The sequence below is a fragment of the Bos mutus genome, chromosome 29, assembly GCF_027580195.1.
Source record: "Bos mutus isolate GX-2022 chromosome 29, NWIPB_WYAK_1.1, whole genome shotgun sequence".
Lineage (NCBI taxonomy): Eukaryota > Metazoa > Chordata > Mammalia > Artiodactyla > Bovidae > Bos > Bos mutus.
Genome location: NC_091645.1, coordinates 36,556,371 through 36,572,632, shown reverse-complemented (window position 1 = coordinate 36,572,632; position 16,262 = coordinate 36,556,371). Strand labels below are relative to the sequence as shown.

The 16,262-nt window shown below is 47.9% G+C and overlaps 1 non-coding gene across 1 annotated transcript; it reads right to left on the bottom strand.

Moving 5' to 3' along the window:
- Window positions 1-315: 315 nt before the first annotated feature.
- On the bottom strand, window positions 316-388 carry TRNAF-GAA (transfer RNA phenylalanine (anticodon GAA)). Its single transcript has one exon. It is a non-coding gene; the product is annotated as a tRNA-Phe (tRNA).
- Between the last annotated feature and the right edge of the window lie 15,874 nt (window positions 389-16,262).

Here is a 16,262-nt window from a genome sequence, read left to right as displayed (position 1 = left end):
GTCCATTGAGTCAGTGATGCCATCCAACCATCTAATCCTCTGTCACCCCCTTCTCTTCTTGCCCTCAATCTTTCCCAGCATCAGGGTCTTTTCCAATGAGTTGGTTCTTCAAATCAGGTGGTCAAAATATTGGAGCTTCAGCTTTAGCAACAGTCCTTCCAATGAATATTCAGGGTTGATTTCCTTTAGAATTGACAGGTTTGATCTCCTTGCTATTCAAGGGACTCTCAGGTGTCTTCTCCAACACCACATTTCAAAAGCATCAATTCTTTGGCATGCAATAAAACTGCCATTGGTGGTGACACCTAAAACCATTGCCGAAACCCGGGATTGAACCAGGGACCTTTAGATCTTCAGTCTAACGCTCTCCCAACTGAGCTATTTCGGCTACTTCTAAATATACCCTTAATGTATCTATATTTACCTTCCAAAGAAGCTATGTGATAAAAATTCAAAGCAGAATTATGCTCGACTCATCATTTCTAGACTCAGAAATGAGGCCATTCTAGGGCACCATGCCCGGCTCAGATTAGGTTGATTTGGCATTTCCCTCCCTCCCTCTGGAGTGGTTTGCAGGTTGGGGCTCACTGCCCTCCACAGCACTCAGGAAGATCAAGCCCCATCTGGGGACCTCCAGTCCCTCTGTTGACTGGAGAGATTCGATGACAAGTTATCTCCACTTAGCAGATACGAGCAGACAAGAGGGAGACCTGCTTCTGACCAGTAGGTACCAGTGGGTACAGGAGGACTCTCTGGGACCCAGGGTCCAGGAGATCAAAGGTGGTAACAGTGAAGCGCTGGTAATGAGACAAAGGGCAGCACTGCCCTCCCATCACCACCATTTGAGTCCTGAGCTGTCACCGAAAGGACACTTGGGAAAGAGAAGTCAAGGAGGTGGAAGGGTGGGGAGGCAGCCTGAGGCTCTCCAGCATCACTACCACTCCCCTGCCAAAATGGCCACTGAGGCTGCTGGAATTGGTGCTGGGAATGGCCCAGCACTGGTGCCCAGGACTGCCCCATGGGAGGGTGTTGCCCAGCTGTCTCTTCCTACAGGTGGGTGGCACCCAGCTCATCCAGCAGAACCAGCTAGTGTCCCCACATCTGCCATGTGGGAGTCTGCAGTCCAGGTGTGATCAAGTTTGGGATGGATCAGAGTGACCATCAGGCAACACAGCTTCTAGGACTTCCCTGGTGGTCCAGAGGCTAAGACTCCATGTTCACAGCACAGGGGGCCTGGGTTCGATCCCTGGTCAGGGAACTAGATCCCATATGCCACAACCAAGAGTTAGCATGCTGTTTTACACATTGAATTATACCAACCATACACATTTTATTCACTTGTGGAAATGTCAGATTGCTTTCAGTTTCACACTGAAGTTCTGTCCTCCAATAAATGGGTTCATTTCCTTCCAAAAAAATAAAAGATTCAGAGTGTTGCAATGAAGATCGAAGATCCTGTGTACTGCAACTAAGACTTGGTGCAGCCAAATAAAAAGAAAAAACTCCACAGCTTCTATGAACACCCTCAGGTGGGGGCACCCATCTTGCAGGAGCCGGGGGACAGCAGGGGAGCAGCATCCAGGCAGAGGAGGAGTGGGTGCCCAGGAGTTAGTCCCCCTCACCCCCTAGCTCTCTGAGTGGTCTTGAGCTCCAATGTGTCCCTGGTCCCTGAGGGTCCTCTCCAACCTGACACTGGTTCCCAGCTGTGGGGTCTCCCCCAGCACATGGCAGCCTTTGTAATCAGTAGAGAAGACCGTGGGGCCCCTGGAGCTTGGCAGTCAGAGCAGACAGAGCAGAACAGACAGAGCAGTTGTTCACCTCAAATTGGTTCCCAACTTCATCTGGAATGGGGGGAGGGGAAAGAGGGATGGAGGGATGAGTCACAGATGAAGAGTGAAGCCAGAGGCCGCTGGGCTCTGCTAAGAAGACTCCACTCTTAGGAGAAGTACCTCATAGAGGTCTCCTGGGGATTAAGGTCATTAATACCACTGATGACAAACACAAACGGACAACTGAATAACGTGGCCTCCTGCCTGGGAGCCTGACACAGAAAAAGACCTTTGGTAAGAGCTAAGGAAATGGACTTTAGTTATAACAATGTGTCAACATTGGTTCGTTAATTGTAATAAATGTGCCATCCTAATGTGAGATGTTAATTATAGAGGAAGCCAAGAATGGGATATACAGGAACTCTCTGTGCTGTCCTTTCGGGTTTTCTGAAAATCTAGGACAGTTCTAAGAAAGTCCGGTAACAACAACAAGCCCGGTTCACAGACTAGGCTGCTTCCCATTCACTGGACACAGTCCCAGGGCCCCTTGAATTAGCTCATTACCGGCCATCTGCCCCATCTTCCAAGGGAGGGGCTGTCACCCTCCTCATCGCCTGGAAGCCTTAGTGGAGGGCCTAGCGGAGTCCAGCTCAGCGAGTGTTAGTCCACATCGGTCCCTCATATTAATGATTCACAGCAGCAGGAAGGATGCGTGGCTGGGCAGTTAGAGTCTGATTGCAGTTCAGCCCCACCACTTTCACACTGTGACTGGGGACACATCATCTTTCTGAGCTTCTGTTTCCAGTTTGTGAACTGGGGCTGGTGGGCTTCCAAGGTGGCTCAGCAGTAAAGAATCCACTTGTCAATGCAGAAGACACAAGAGACTTGGGTTTGATCCCTGGGTTAGGAAGATCCCCCGGAGTAGGAAATGGCAACTCACTCCAGTATTCTTGCCTGGAAAGCTCCAGGGACAGAGGAGCCTGGCAGGCTACAGTCCAGGGGGTCGCAAAGATTCAGACACGACTGAGCAAACACACACACACACACACACACACACACACACACACACACACACACAAAACGCTTACCTCGCAGGGTGGACAAGAGACTGAGAGAGACAAATATTGGGGGTGATAAGTCATTTGTAGTAATGACTGAATGCTTGGCAATGATTAACTTTTCCTGCAACCTGTGCTCAGGGGAAGCTTGGTGGCTTAAGGGCCCTGGCAGCAGAGCAGGTAGAGGCTGTGAACCCAGAGGTGGCCTGTTGGTTGGGGTGGGTCTGAGGGCATATTTCTGGAGGACAGGTTGCCTGAGCAGTGCTGGGGAGCCGGTGGATGCCGGGGGTGCTGTGGGGGCTACTGTGTTGAGGGAGACGGAATTTCAGGGGCAGGGCATAGAGAACTGGGAGAACAGTGGGATCAAGCTGGCTGGGAATGGGGGCAGAGGTGGCTGGAGTGGTGGTGGGAAGGGGCTACTGAGCTGAATTTTTCCTGGGACAGTAGAGTTTTTCAACTTCCTAGTTTGAAATATTTTCCCCCTGTTTGGGAAAAACATCTTAGGCACTTGTTTGGAAATCGGCCATTTTTAGAAGACGGCTGCTCACATCTACCAATCCTGGACGGCAGCTGTAACATTTGCAGTCTCCTTCCAGCCCTGCTTGCTTCAGACAGGCCCCCGCAGTCCGAACAGGCTCTGGCCATTCAGACAGGCCCCCACAGTCCGAACGGGCTCTAGCCAGTTTATCCAGTGGACATTTCCCTGGTGGCTCAGTGGTAAAGAATCTGCTTGCTAGTACAGGAGACATAGGAGACACAGGTTAGATCCTTGGGTTGGGAAGATCCCCTGGAGGAAGGCATGGCAACCCACTCCAGTATCCTTCCCTCAGAAATCCCATGGACAGAGGACCCTGGGGGACTATACAGTCCATGAGGTCACAGAGTTGGACATAATTTAGTGACTGAAAACAACAATAAATCTATCCTGCTACTGTTCATTCAGAATTCAGTGGTTTTTGTATACTGACAAGTTCCCTGGGTTTGTCTCAAGTCTGAAGTCAAGGGGAGGTTCTATCAGCAACCAAGGACCTCTATTCAGTCCTGAATGGACGGTCTTTCCTTCCATTCCAGGGCTTGTCTCTATACTTGTACTCCAAAGTGTGTATTACACCATCCCTAGACTGTAGTTGGTGAATATATTGTGTAGTGTTAAAATACATTGCAGCTTTAAAGCTGTTTGTCCATTTTATCTTCATCTCAAAATCTGAACATCCAGCTAGCATATACTTGAAACCTTGGTGAAATTTAAATGTTAATAAAATAGTATACTCAGAAAAAAAAAAAGAAATACTTCCAGACTTATTGAAAAGTTCGATACATCCTTCATCCAGATTCCTCAAACATTGCTAACTTCTTTCTATGTTTGTTTTAGCACTCACTTTCTCTCAGATTGTACATACACACACACACATGTGCACACACATACACAAGTGCTTTCTTCCACATACCATGAGAGAGCTGGTTGCAGACATGACTGACCCCTCACACTTTACCCACAAATACTGCAGTGTGTACTGCTTAAAGAAAACAAGTAACCACAGTCAAAAGATCAAAATCAGGAAATCGGCAGTGGTATGACACAATTGTCTAACCTACAAAGCTTATTCAATTCACCAATTGTCCTCACACTTCTACAGAAAAGGAAAAAGTTTTTGTTTTCGTTTTTTTCCCCAGCTAGGATCCAATCCAAAGTGAGGATCATGTTCCTTGGGCCTCTTCCAATCTGGGACAGTCCCTCTGTCTGTGTCTTTCACACCATGGATGTTTTTGAGGCATTCAGGCCAATTCTTTTGCAGCATGGCCCTCGTTTGGGTTTGTCTGGGTTCTCCTCCTGCTTAGTGGAACGCTTTGCATTTTTGGCAGTGTACAGGTTTGCTGTGGTGTTGGAGAAGACTCTTGAGAGTCCCTTGAACCAGTCAATCCTAAAGGAAATCAATCCTGAATATTCATTGGAAGGACTGATGCTGAAGCTGAAACTCCAATACTTTGGCCACCTGATGCGAAGAACTGACTCATTGTAAAAGACTCTGATGCTGGGAAGGATTTAAGGCAGGAGGAGAAGGGGACAACAGAGGATGAGATAGTTGTATAGCATTACCAACTCAATGGACATAAGTTTGAGCAAGCTTGTTGAGTTGGTGATGGACAGGGAAGTCTGGCTTGCTGCAGTCTACGGGGTCGCAAAGAGTTGGACACAACTGAGTGACTGAACTGGACTGAATGGCTTTGCTAGGGCTGCCATAACAGAATAGCACAGACTCAGTGAAAGTTTATGGTGTCAGGAAGTCTGGTCTCTTCTGAGGCGTCTCCCCTTGACTTGCAAGTAGCTGCCTTCTTGCTAAGTCCTCACATGTGTACATTCACCCCTGGCATCTCTTGGTGGGTTCAAAATTCTTCTTCTGAGAAATATCGTATGATGTCCCTTATATGTGGAATCTAAAAAGAAGTGATACAAATGAACTTAATTACAAAACAGAAAGAGACTCAGAGAATGAATTTATGGTTGCCAGGGGAAAGGATGGCGGGGGTGGGAAGGGATAGTTAGGGAATTTGGGATGGACGTGTACACACTGATATATTTTAAATGGATAACCAACAGTCAAGGACCTCCTATAGAGCATATGGAACTCTGTTTAATACTATGTGGCAGCCTGGGTGGAAGAGGGGTTTGGGGGAGAATGGATACATGTATATGCATGCCTGAGTCCCTTCACTGTTCACCCGAAACTGTCACAACACTGTTAATTGGCCATACCCAATGCAAAACAAAAATTTCAAAAGGAGTAAAAATATTTTTTTCTAAGGATACCAGTCTGATTGGATTAAGATCCACCCTAAATGGTCCCACTTTAACTTCATCACTTCTTAAAGATCTCATCTCCAAATACAGTCATATTCTGAGGTACTGTTTGGGTTTCAATCTGTGAATCGAGGCACAGTTCAGCCCATAATAGGCAGGAAGATTCCAGAGGTAATGCTGTGTCCTCAGTGCCTTATATGGAGAAGGCAATGGCACCCCACTCCAGCACTCCTGCTTGGAAAATCCCGTGGACAGAGAAGCCTGGTAGGCTGCAGTCCATGGGGTCGCTAAGAGTCGGACACGACCGAGCGACTTCACTTTCACTTTTCATTTTCCTGCACTGGAGAAGGAAATGGCAACCCACTCCAGTGTTCTTGCCTGGAGAATCCCAGGGACGACGGAGCCTGGTGGGCTGCCGTCTATGGGGTCGCACAGAGTCGGACACGACTGAAGCGACTTAGCAGCAGCAGCAGCAGCAGTGCCTTATAACCAGAGGCTCCTGGAACTGGCTTGCCCGATTACTGCTGATAGAACTTTTTAAAAAATTGGGTATAATTACTTCACAATGTTGTGTTGATTTCTGCTGTACAATGTAGTGAATCAGCCATGGGTATCCCCCACTCTTGGACCTCTCTCCTCCCCCCATCCCATCCTTGAGGTCACTGCAGAGCACCGAATTGAGCTCCTCGTGTTCTACAGTAGCTTCCCACTAGGTATCTACTTTACATGTGGTAGTGTATATATGTCAACCCTAATCTTCCAATTCAGCTCCCTTCCCCTCCTCCCCCTGTGTGCATATGTCTGCTCTCTGTGTCTGCCTCTCTATTCCTGCCCTGCAAATAGGTTCATCTCTTTGTATCAATTTTCTAGTGTGCATTAAAAAATGTGTATGCATTTTTCTAGTGTGCATCATTTTCCACAAGTGTGCATTAATATATGGTATTTGTTTTTCTCTTTCTGACTTATTTCACTCTGTGTGACAGACTCTTGGTGTATCCACATTTCTGCAAATGACTCACTTTCGTTCTTTCTTATGGCTGAGTAATACTCCATCGCATATATGTACCACATCTTTATCCATTCATCTGATTATTCAGTAAAGATGGGGTTGGCCACTTTCCTCCATTCTATAGCTACTGTGTTTCTATTTGTAAATATGAATCATCTTATGGGGAGATACTTTGAGACTATGTAATTATCCTGTCCCTCAGGAAACATTCACTCACTGAGGTGCTGATTCTCCAATCCATCATTCCTTTTAACACATTGCTCTACTTTCTATTGTTGTTGTTCAGCCACAGTCGTGTCTGACTCTGCAACCTCATGGACTGCAGCAAGCCAGGCTTCCCTGCCCTTCACTGTCTCCCTGAGCTTGCTCAAACTCATTTCCATAGAGTCGGTGATGCCATCCAACCATCTCATCCTCTGCCGACCCCTTCTCCTCCTCCCTTCAATTTTCCCCTGCATTTCCAAAAAGTCAGCTCTTTGAATCAGGTAGCCAAAGTATTGGAGCTTCCACTTCAGCATCAGTCCTTCCAGTGAATATTCAGAGTTGATTTCCTTTAGGATTGATTAGTTTGTAACACAGAGCCTTCCCTGATGGGGTGTTTAGGTGCCAGGAACAGCACCAAACAGAGGAGTTGAGAGACTGGGATTTGATCCTGCATTCACCTCTCAGAAGCCAAAGGCCCTTTCCCATCTGTAAAATAGGTGTGGAATTAGGCAACACCCAGAGAGGTATTTTCTAACCAATCACCAACCTTTGTTGTGAGGAAGGCATCTCTTCCAGGTCCCTGTAAAGGCAGTGAAGAGCAGGGGGCTTCCTCATTGCCAAGGGCAGAAGGATACCTTTGAAAAAAGTGGTGCTGAGCTGTCCTGGAGCGAGACAGCCCTGAGCCCTCGACCATGACTCTACACTCTCGAAAAGACTCGGCACCAGAGCTCATCAGTCTGATCTTGGACGACCTTGGCCTGCAGCAGCTTCAGCAGGGCTTTGGTTACCAGCCAGAGATCAAAGTCAGGTCAGGTAGTGAGAACGCTGTCTTAGCCACTAGATCACAAGGGACCAGTGGCCAGTGACAAGGCCCTGGCCCATGAACTGTTAGAAATAAATTTCCACATAGAGAGGGAAAGTAGTGAAACAAGTATTTATGTGTGGATAGACACACGGGTGGGCTCAGAGAGAGTCCTGCCCTTATGGTGGTTTGAATCACTTATATGGGGCCTCCCTCTGGGTTTCCTTTGCCCGATCATCTTGCTCTGCCTGGTTTTGAGTCCAGATTTGGTTTATCTCAGGGTCCTCCCATGTGTGTGAGTGCACTTTCTTAGCCAAGATGGTTTCTATGGGTAGTTGACATTACTTACTATGAGGTGACCCACTCACCTTTCTTTGACTTTCGAGGAGCCTTTCTACCCTGTGTAGTTGGGAAGGTCTCCTTGACTTCAAGAATGAGGAATATGTGGTCTTTTATCTCTTATTGGGGCAGGGCCTGGCTGCTCACCCGGGGGCCCATCTGTCTCCTGCCTCAAGCCTGTAACTCCAATGCTCACCCTCTGGAGACCTCAGAAATGTCACCTACCAGCTTGGTGATTCCATTTCTTCATGTATATAATGGAGCTAATAGAAGCATACCTAATGTGTCGGGTTGCTCTGAGGATTAAATAAATGATCCATGTAAAGAACTGAGAGCAATCTGCATGTGGTAATCAATCAAACTCAATAGGGATGAAAACCATCCTCATTCTGTATGGATGAGGACAGGATCAGATCAGAGTGACTTGACTTGGAAATATTGGCTTCCCCCTTAGTCTATTGCCAAACCTCAGTTTATCTCTTTCATATCTTTTTTTTTTTTAATTACTTGTTTTTTGGCTGTGCCAAAAAAGTATAATTATAATTTGGCTGTGTCCTAGTTGTGACACAGGGGATCTTTGATCTTTACTTGCGGCATGTGAGATCTAGTTCCCTGATCAGGGATTGAACATAGCCCCCTGCACTGGGAGTGTGGAGTCTTAGTCACTGCACCACCAGGGAAGTCCCATCTTTCTTACCTTTTTAAACTTTGTTATTGTTCAGTCACTAAGTTGGGTCCGACTCTTTGTGACCCCATAGACTGCAGTATACCAGGCCTGTTCTTCACTGTCTCCCAGAATTTGCTCCAACTCATGTCCATGGAGTCAGTGATGCCATCCAACCAGCTCATCCTCTGTCACTCCCTTCTCCTCTTGCCCTCAATCTTTCCCATCATCAGAATATTTTCCAATGAGTTGGCTCTTCGCATTAGGTGGCCAAAGTATTGGAGTTTCAGCATCAGTCCTTGCAATGGATATTCAGTATTTCCTTTAGGATTGACTGATTCGATCTCCTCGGTGTCCAAGGGATTCTCAAGAGTCTTCTCCTTAAAGGTACCTTTAAGGTACCTTTAATCTTTTTATTTTTAAAAATTGGCCTTCAGTTTCTGTAAAATGGGATTAAAAATAAGGTCAACCTCATTGGGGTGCTGAGAGTAGCATGGTAGTTCTCCACCCCATCCGTTCTGGTAATTAAAGCCAGGGATGGAAGAAGGGCACCAGTGAAGGAAGGGGCCTTTCTAGGCTAGAAAGACAAGGCTGAGGGGCACTGGGATACTGTGATTTATGGTAAGAGATACACATTTGGGGAATTCGCTGGTGGTCCAGTAGTTAGGACTCTGTGCTTCACTGCCAAGGGGGTGGGTTCTGTACCTGGTTGGGGAACTAAGATCCCATAAGCCATGAAGCATGGCCAAAAAAAAAAAAAGAGAGAGAGAGAGAAATATATGTTTGGTCTTTGTTCCCATCCTAGCAGAGCTCCTAAAACCCTTGGACTTTCCTTTAAGGAGAGAAAAACAAAGGTGTCTTTTGTTACGTTGATGAGGTTCCTTTTGGAAGGAACTTAGGGATGGAGGCTGGTACCAAGGGAGACATCCACATGGTTAGAGAGCTGGAACTTCCAATCACACATGCCTTCTCCCCACCCGCTGCGAGGAGAGAGGGGCGGGAGGCTGAGGTCCATCACCAAGAGCCAATGAGTCAATCAGTCCTGTCTGTGTAGTGAAACCACCCTAAAATCCTCAAAGGATGGTGTTCAGAGCTTTCAGGTTGGTGGGCACATAGGGATTTGGTGAGAGGTACCCAGACAGTCCCTCCCACACACCTTACCCTGTTCATCTCTTCTATCTGGCTGTTTCTCTGAGCCCTTCTGACAAATTAATTGAATCCAACCAGGGGGTTGTTGGAACCTCAGATCAATAACCAGCTGACACCTGGACTTGGGATTGATGTCTGAAGTAGGTGGAGGGGATGGTCTTGTAGGACTGAGCCCTTGACTTATGGGATCTGATGTTATATCTCCACGGAGATAGTGTCAGACCTGAATTGCAGGACACCCAGCTAGTGTTGGGGCTTCCCTGGTGGCTCAGACAGTAAAGAATCTGCTTGCAATGCAGAAGACCTGGGTTCAACCCCTAGGTCAGGAAGATCCTCGGGAGAAAGGAAAGGCTACCCACTCCTGTATCCTTCCCTAGAGAATCCCATGGACAGAGGAGCCTGGTGGGTTACAGTCATGGGGTTGCAAGGAGTTGGACACGACGGAGTGACTAGCACCTCAGCTGGTGTTGGGGGCTGGTGGGGAACCCACACATCCTCACAGGGACCAGAGCATGTATGAGAACCAGCAGGAAGAAGGTCACTTCACCTAGAAGCCCACAGACCATGGTCCCTGTTTTACAGGGAAGAGCAAATGTGACTCCACATAGGATCTGCTTCTTTTACTTTAACCTTTATATTCTGTTTCTTTGGCTACAAGTTAATCACTAAAGGGATATTGCCTGAGCTTAAATTATCATAACGGCCTAGCTAAAATACCTTTGTTTACCTTACAGGAAACATCATGACCAGGCCCAAGTGTGAACGGCTATAGGAAAAAAGAAATTAACACGTCCCCTCTGGAGTCTGACTGGAACCAGGAAATGTTTGACTTTTACCCCCTACCCAATCCACACACACACACACACTTTTAGTATAAATGAAGACAGAATTCTGACTTGGGCAAGTTGATTCTTTGAGATACAAGGTCTACCATCTTCTCGGTCTCCTGGTTTTCTGAATACAGTCTTGCCCCAACAACTCCTCTCTGGATTTATTGGCCTGTTTGGGGCGAGTAGTAACACCTATGGACCCTGTGGACTGCAGAGACGCTTCCCAAAGCTTGTGGAGCACGTTTAACAGCTGGAAGGCAGTCCTACTTCTCCTGCAGGCAACAATAAACCTCTGAGAGTCCAGTCATCTGTGAAGAGCTGGGTCCTAGTTGTAAGAAAGGCATGGTCTTTTCTATCAAAGGAGAAGTTATAAGAAATAAAGAAGTGATTCGTTCTCAGGATAGTTGAACAGAAAGGTATACAGCTGGCTTGTGAACAAGATTCCTAAAATGGTGGCTAGTTAATTCTTTGTTGTTTTCACTTCCTGATTCTCTTTCCTCATAAGAACATTTTGGCAGGCTAAGCTCACGGACTTTATCCTGGACCTGCACGAAGAATTAAAAAGGTGGAGAAAATAGTTACCAATCGTCCAATAAAAAGTTAGGCTGTATCTGGGAAACCTTGTAACTCTGTGGTCCTCAGCCTATGAGAAGGCAAGGGAGGGAAACTGCATTTTAGGGATAAAACCGAGTGGACTTCCCACTGGGTGTCCTTGCTCTGTCCTTTGTCTGTAGCACACCCTTCTGCAGAAGTGAAGAGCTTTTTTTAACTTTCTTTAACCTTGCCGAGCCATTTTTGATTATTTTATTCCTGCAACACCATTTGAGAGCATTTGCAACACAGTGCTGGAGCAAGCATCTGCTTCTTATTTTTCTTCTTGTTTTATTTAATTATTTAGGCTGCACTGCATGGTATGTGGGATCTTAGTTCCCCCACCATGGATCGCATCTGTGACTCCTGCAGTGGAAGCACACAGTCCTAATGACTGGACCACCAGGGAATTCCCTGGAGCATCTGCTTCTGAGTTCCAGCTCTTCTGCTCACTGGTTGAGCAGCCTTGGCTGGGCCACTCAACCTCTCTGTTTTCTCCTCTGGGAGTGAGGAAGATAATGGTCCTTACCTCAGGTTCAGAGGGTACTTGAGAGAATTAAACCAGCTAACACATGTAAAGTGCCTAGCCTGCTGAATGGCACATAGGAAGCACCTGGTAGATGTAGCTGATAGATACTACCTGAAATAGGTTGCGTAGTTGCTCCTCAACAAATATATCCACATCCTAACCCCTGAAACTGTGAATGTAAAGCTTGTTCGGAAAACAGGGCTTTGCAGATGTAGCTGAGTTCAGTTCAGTTCAGTTCAGTCGCTCATTCGTGTCTGACTCTTTGCGACCCCATGAATTGCAGCACGCCAGTCCTCCCTGTCCATCACCAACTCCCAGAGTTCACTCAAACTCATGTCCATCGAGTCGGTGATGCCATCCAGCCATCTCATCCTCTGTCATCCCCTTCTCCTCCTGCCCCCAATCCCTCCCAGCATCAGGGTATTTTCCAATGAGTCAACTCTTCACATGAGGTGGCCAAAGTACTGGAGTTTCAGCTTTAGCATCATTCCTTCCAAAGAACACCCAGGACTGATCTCCTTTAGGATGGACTGGTTGGATCTCCTTGCAGTCCAAGGGACTCTCAACAGCACAGTCTTCTCCAACACCACAGTTCAAAAGCATCAATTCTTCAGCACTGAGCTTTCTTCACAGTCCAACTCTCACATCCATACATGACCACTGGAAAAACCATAGCCTTGACTAGACTGACCTTTGTTGGCAAAGTAATGTCTCTGCTTTTGAATATGCTATCTAGGTTGGTCATAACTTTCCTTCCAAGGAGTAAGCGCCTTTTAATTTCATGGCTGCAATCACCATCTGCAGTGATTTTGGAGCCCCCCAAAATAAAGTCTGACACTGTTTCCACTGTTTCCCCATCTATTTCCCATGAAGTGATGGGACCCAATGCCATGATTTTAGTTTTCTGAATGTTGAGCTTTAAGCCAACTTTTTCACTCTCCTCTTTCACTTTCATCAAGAGGCTTTTTAGTTCCTCTTCACTTTCTGCCATAAGGGTGGTAGCTGAGTTAAGGACCTCAAAACTACACCATTCTGGATTATCTGGGTGGGCTTAAATTCATATATATATATATATATACACACATACATACATATATATACACACATAAAAACATATACATATACATTTTTTGGTGAGGAGTAACTGGCATACACATGGGTCTGAGAAAGTTATTAGTTAATAATGCTGCCGAGTCCAAGCTCACTCTGCTCACTGCATGATGAACCAATGAATCTGAGAAATGAAGGGTTGAGGCAAGGAAGAGACTTAAATTGAGAGCTACCAGACTGAGAAGATGGCAGGCTAGCATCTCAAGGTAATCATCTTATTGGGGTCTGGATGCCAGGTTCTTTTATAGATTAGAGATTGGGGGCGTAGATAAGGAAGCAAAGTAAAAAGGCCATGAATCTTGCAGACATCTTCTAAAATGGCAAGCCTCAGGCAGGGGATGTGTTCATTTCTTTCTTTCTGCCATCTCCAGATGGACAGGGTTTTGAACAAATGCACTGAGACAGGCAGGCAGAGGGGCAGGATGCTCTGAGGCAGGCCATTCTGTATGATTATAATAACAAAAGCAACTAAAAGCAAATCAAAGAAACAGTTCCAACATGGAGTCAGAATTGGCTTCTTCTCTGCAACAATGATAACAGGAAGTGACTAGTCCCCAAGGTTGTACCCATGAGTAACAGTGGGTCCAGACGAGTCGCCATGAGGAGCTGGGGGGCTTTTTCAGGTCTAATCTCCGATACTAGAGATTCATTTTTTTGCACACATTCATTGAGACCCCTCCCACGTGTCAGGTCCTCTGCTTGGCTTTCGTGATGAGATAAAATACAAATCATCTCTGGTTCTTCAGTTGCTGATGAAGGTGATGAGCATAGGGAGCAGGCCTATGAAAGTTACTACGGAGGGCAATGCTACAGTATATGAAGTGAGGCAAGAATGTAGGAGGTAGGGTCTGAGAGGCTCAGCCAGGGCTTCCCAGAGGAGGTAACCTCTGACCAGGGTTTTGAAGGATGAATAGGAGTTCACAAAGAGGCCAAGGGAGGAAATGGTATTATACAGCAGGTAGCAAACAGCATAAGCGAGGGCACAGTAATAGTCTGATATGCACAGGGTGTGGCGAGGTGGTGCTAAATGCTGACTGATGTTAGGAAGTGATTAGGGAGAAGCAGAAATGAAGGTGGAGGTACAGGCAGGGCTAAGTCACCCAGGGGCTTACTGACCATGTGAGGAGCTAAGCCTCCACTGTGTATGATGATGGCATTGGGGAGCTCCACCCAGGCCTCCCGCAAGATGTCGGGGCGGGGGGGTCCTACTCTGCTGTGTGTGGTCAACTCCACGGCCTTCTGAGTATAGTGGGCTGGAGGGTTCTAGGGTAGGCCTCACCTGCTTCCTGTCATGCATCTCACTTCCTGTTTGATTACTTCTTTAAAGAGGTCAGAAAGGAACATGAAAACCTACTTCCTAAGGCAGGGCCAGAGGGAGAAAGTCTTTCTGGGCTGGGCCCCACGGCTGGGGGGCAGTTGGCCCATTCCCTTGACTGTACGTTAAATACACTTGATGCCGACAGCATCCTTTTGGGAGCCCAGAGACACTGATGGTCTCAGAAAAGGGCCCTGCAGGATAAGCGAGGGAGGGGGAAAGGTATTCCAGGCAGCAGGAACAGCATATGCAAAGGCATAGAGGTGAGCAGAGGGGATGGGGTAGCTGGGGACACTGGGAAGGGGGCGGGAATGGGTGGGTGCTGCACTGGATCCCAAGAGGACTTGAGGGTGGCGTTGGGAGTCTGGACTGTTTCCACAGTTGGCAGAGCCCCCGCAGAGCTCTGTTAGGCTCCAGCTTGTCTCCTCTAGGGCGGTACATGTGTTTCATGTGGAGACGGACCTGACTTTGGCTCTATCTGGCTCTGACATCAGGTTGTAAGCCACGGAGAAGGTTGTGCTTCAGGGACTAGGGTCTGTGGTCTGGAGGTGGCTGCATCTGTCTCTAGGTCCTGGGGGGGGTGTCAGTGGACAGCCCCCTTCCTTCCAGTGCTACCAGGACCCTGCTGCTCCCGGCTTTGAGGGCACCAGATCCAAGGACCCAGAGCTCTCCATCCTAGCAGAACCAGCAGTGTCAGCATCTCCCGGGGAACTTGACACGAATGGAAACACCAAGGCAGCCCCCACAGACACGCTGGATCCAACACTCTGGGAAGACCCAGAAATCTGGGCTTCACAAGCCCCCCAAGAGGTTCGGACGCACATTGAACATGCGGTGGGCTGGTGTATCTGCCAAGTGAAGTGAAAGTCACTCAGTTGTGTCTGACTCTTTGAGATCCCATGGACTATACAGTCCATGGAATTCTCCAGGCCACAATATTGGAGTGGGTAGCCTATCCCTACTCTAGGGCATCTTCCCAACCCAGGCATCAAACCCACGTCTCCCACATTCGGATTCTTTACTTGAGCCACAAGGGAAGCCCAAGAATACTGGAGTGGGTAGCCTATCCCTTCTCCAGGGGATCTTCTCGACCTAGGAATCAAACCGGGGTCTCCTGCATTGCAGGAGGATTCTCTACCAGCTGAAAGCCCTGGTCATGTCACTCTCCTCTGGACTCTGGGCTCCACGAGGGCCCCTCTGCCAGTCTGGGTGTCCCCCTGCCTGCAGCAGTGGCCTGACACTGTGGAGGCCTCCACAGGGTTTTCTGATTGTGTCTTCTCCCGGGAGTGCCTGTCCTCTGCTCTCAGCCAGGGATCCCCTCTCAGAGCCTCCACCACTCATGAGACTCCTTCTGGTCAGTGCCTGGTGCTGAAACCCAGCGCTTGAGACTTCTGAAATCTGGAGAGGAGGCACATTCTCCCCATGCTCCCTGCCCCAACTCCATCCTGCCTAGGCAACCTCCAGATGGAGCCTGTGGGACTCACGCGGGAGGCCGGTTTCCACCATGGGAGCATAGCCGCAGGCCCCTCAGGAACAAATAGCCCTGCCTCCTTGTTTAGAAAATGCCTCAGGGCTCTGCTCATCTGGAGCACTGTCTTGTTTGTTTTAGTAACTTTTCATAAAATATCCATCCCCGGATGGTTGGGAAGCAAGTCACCACAGTGATTACGGGATTGGAAACGAGGGTTGGGGGAGGGAGGGTCAGAGTAGTGAGGGTTTCGGTCTGGAAAAGTCTTCAACTGGAGAGATGGGGGAAGGATCAGAGAAGCAAGGGTTTCAGGTGAGAAGCACCTTGGCAGGGCCGCCAGGAGAGGTTGTACAGGGTGTTCACAGCACAAGGGTATGTGCTGGTCGAGCGGATGAGGAAAGGCTGAGAGCCAGGAGGAGGGCAGGGTCCTGTCCCAAGCTTAATGCCCTGGAGCTAAAATGTGCCTTTAGGAGGAAAGGGGGGATTCTTTTTTGTGTGTGCTTCATGGCATGTAGGATCTTAGTTTCCGACCAGGGATCGAACCCAGGACCCCTGCATTTCGAGCATGCAGTCCTAACCATTGGATCGCCAGGGAAGCCCCAAGAGGGAATTCTTTCTAAGCCCA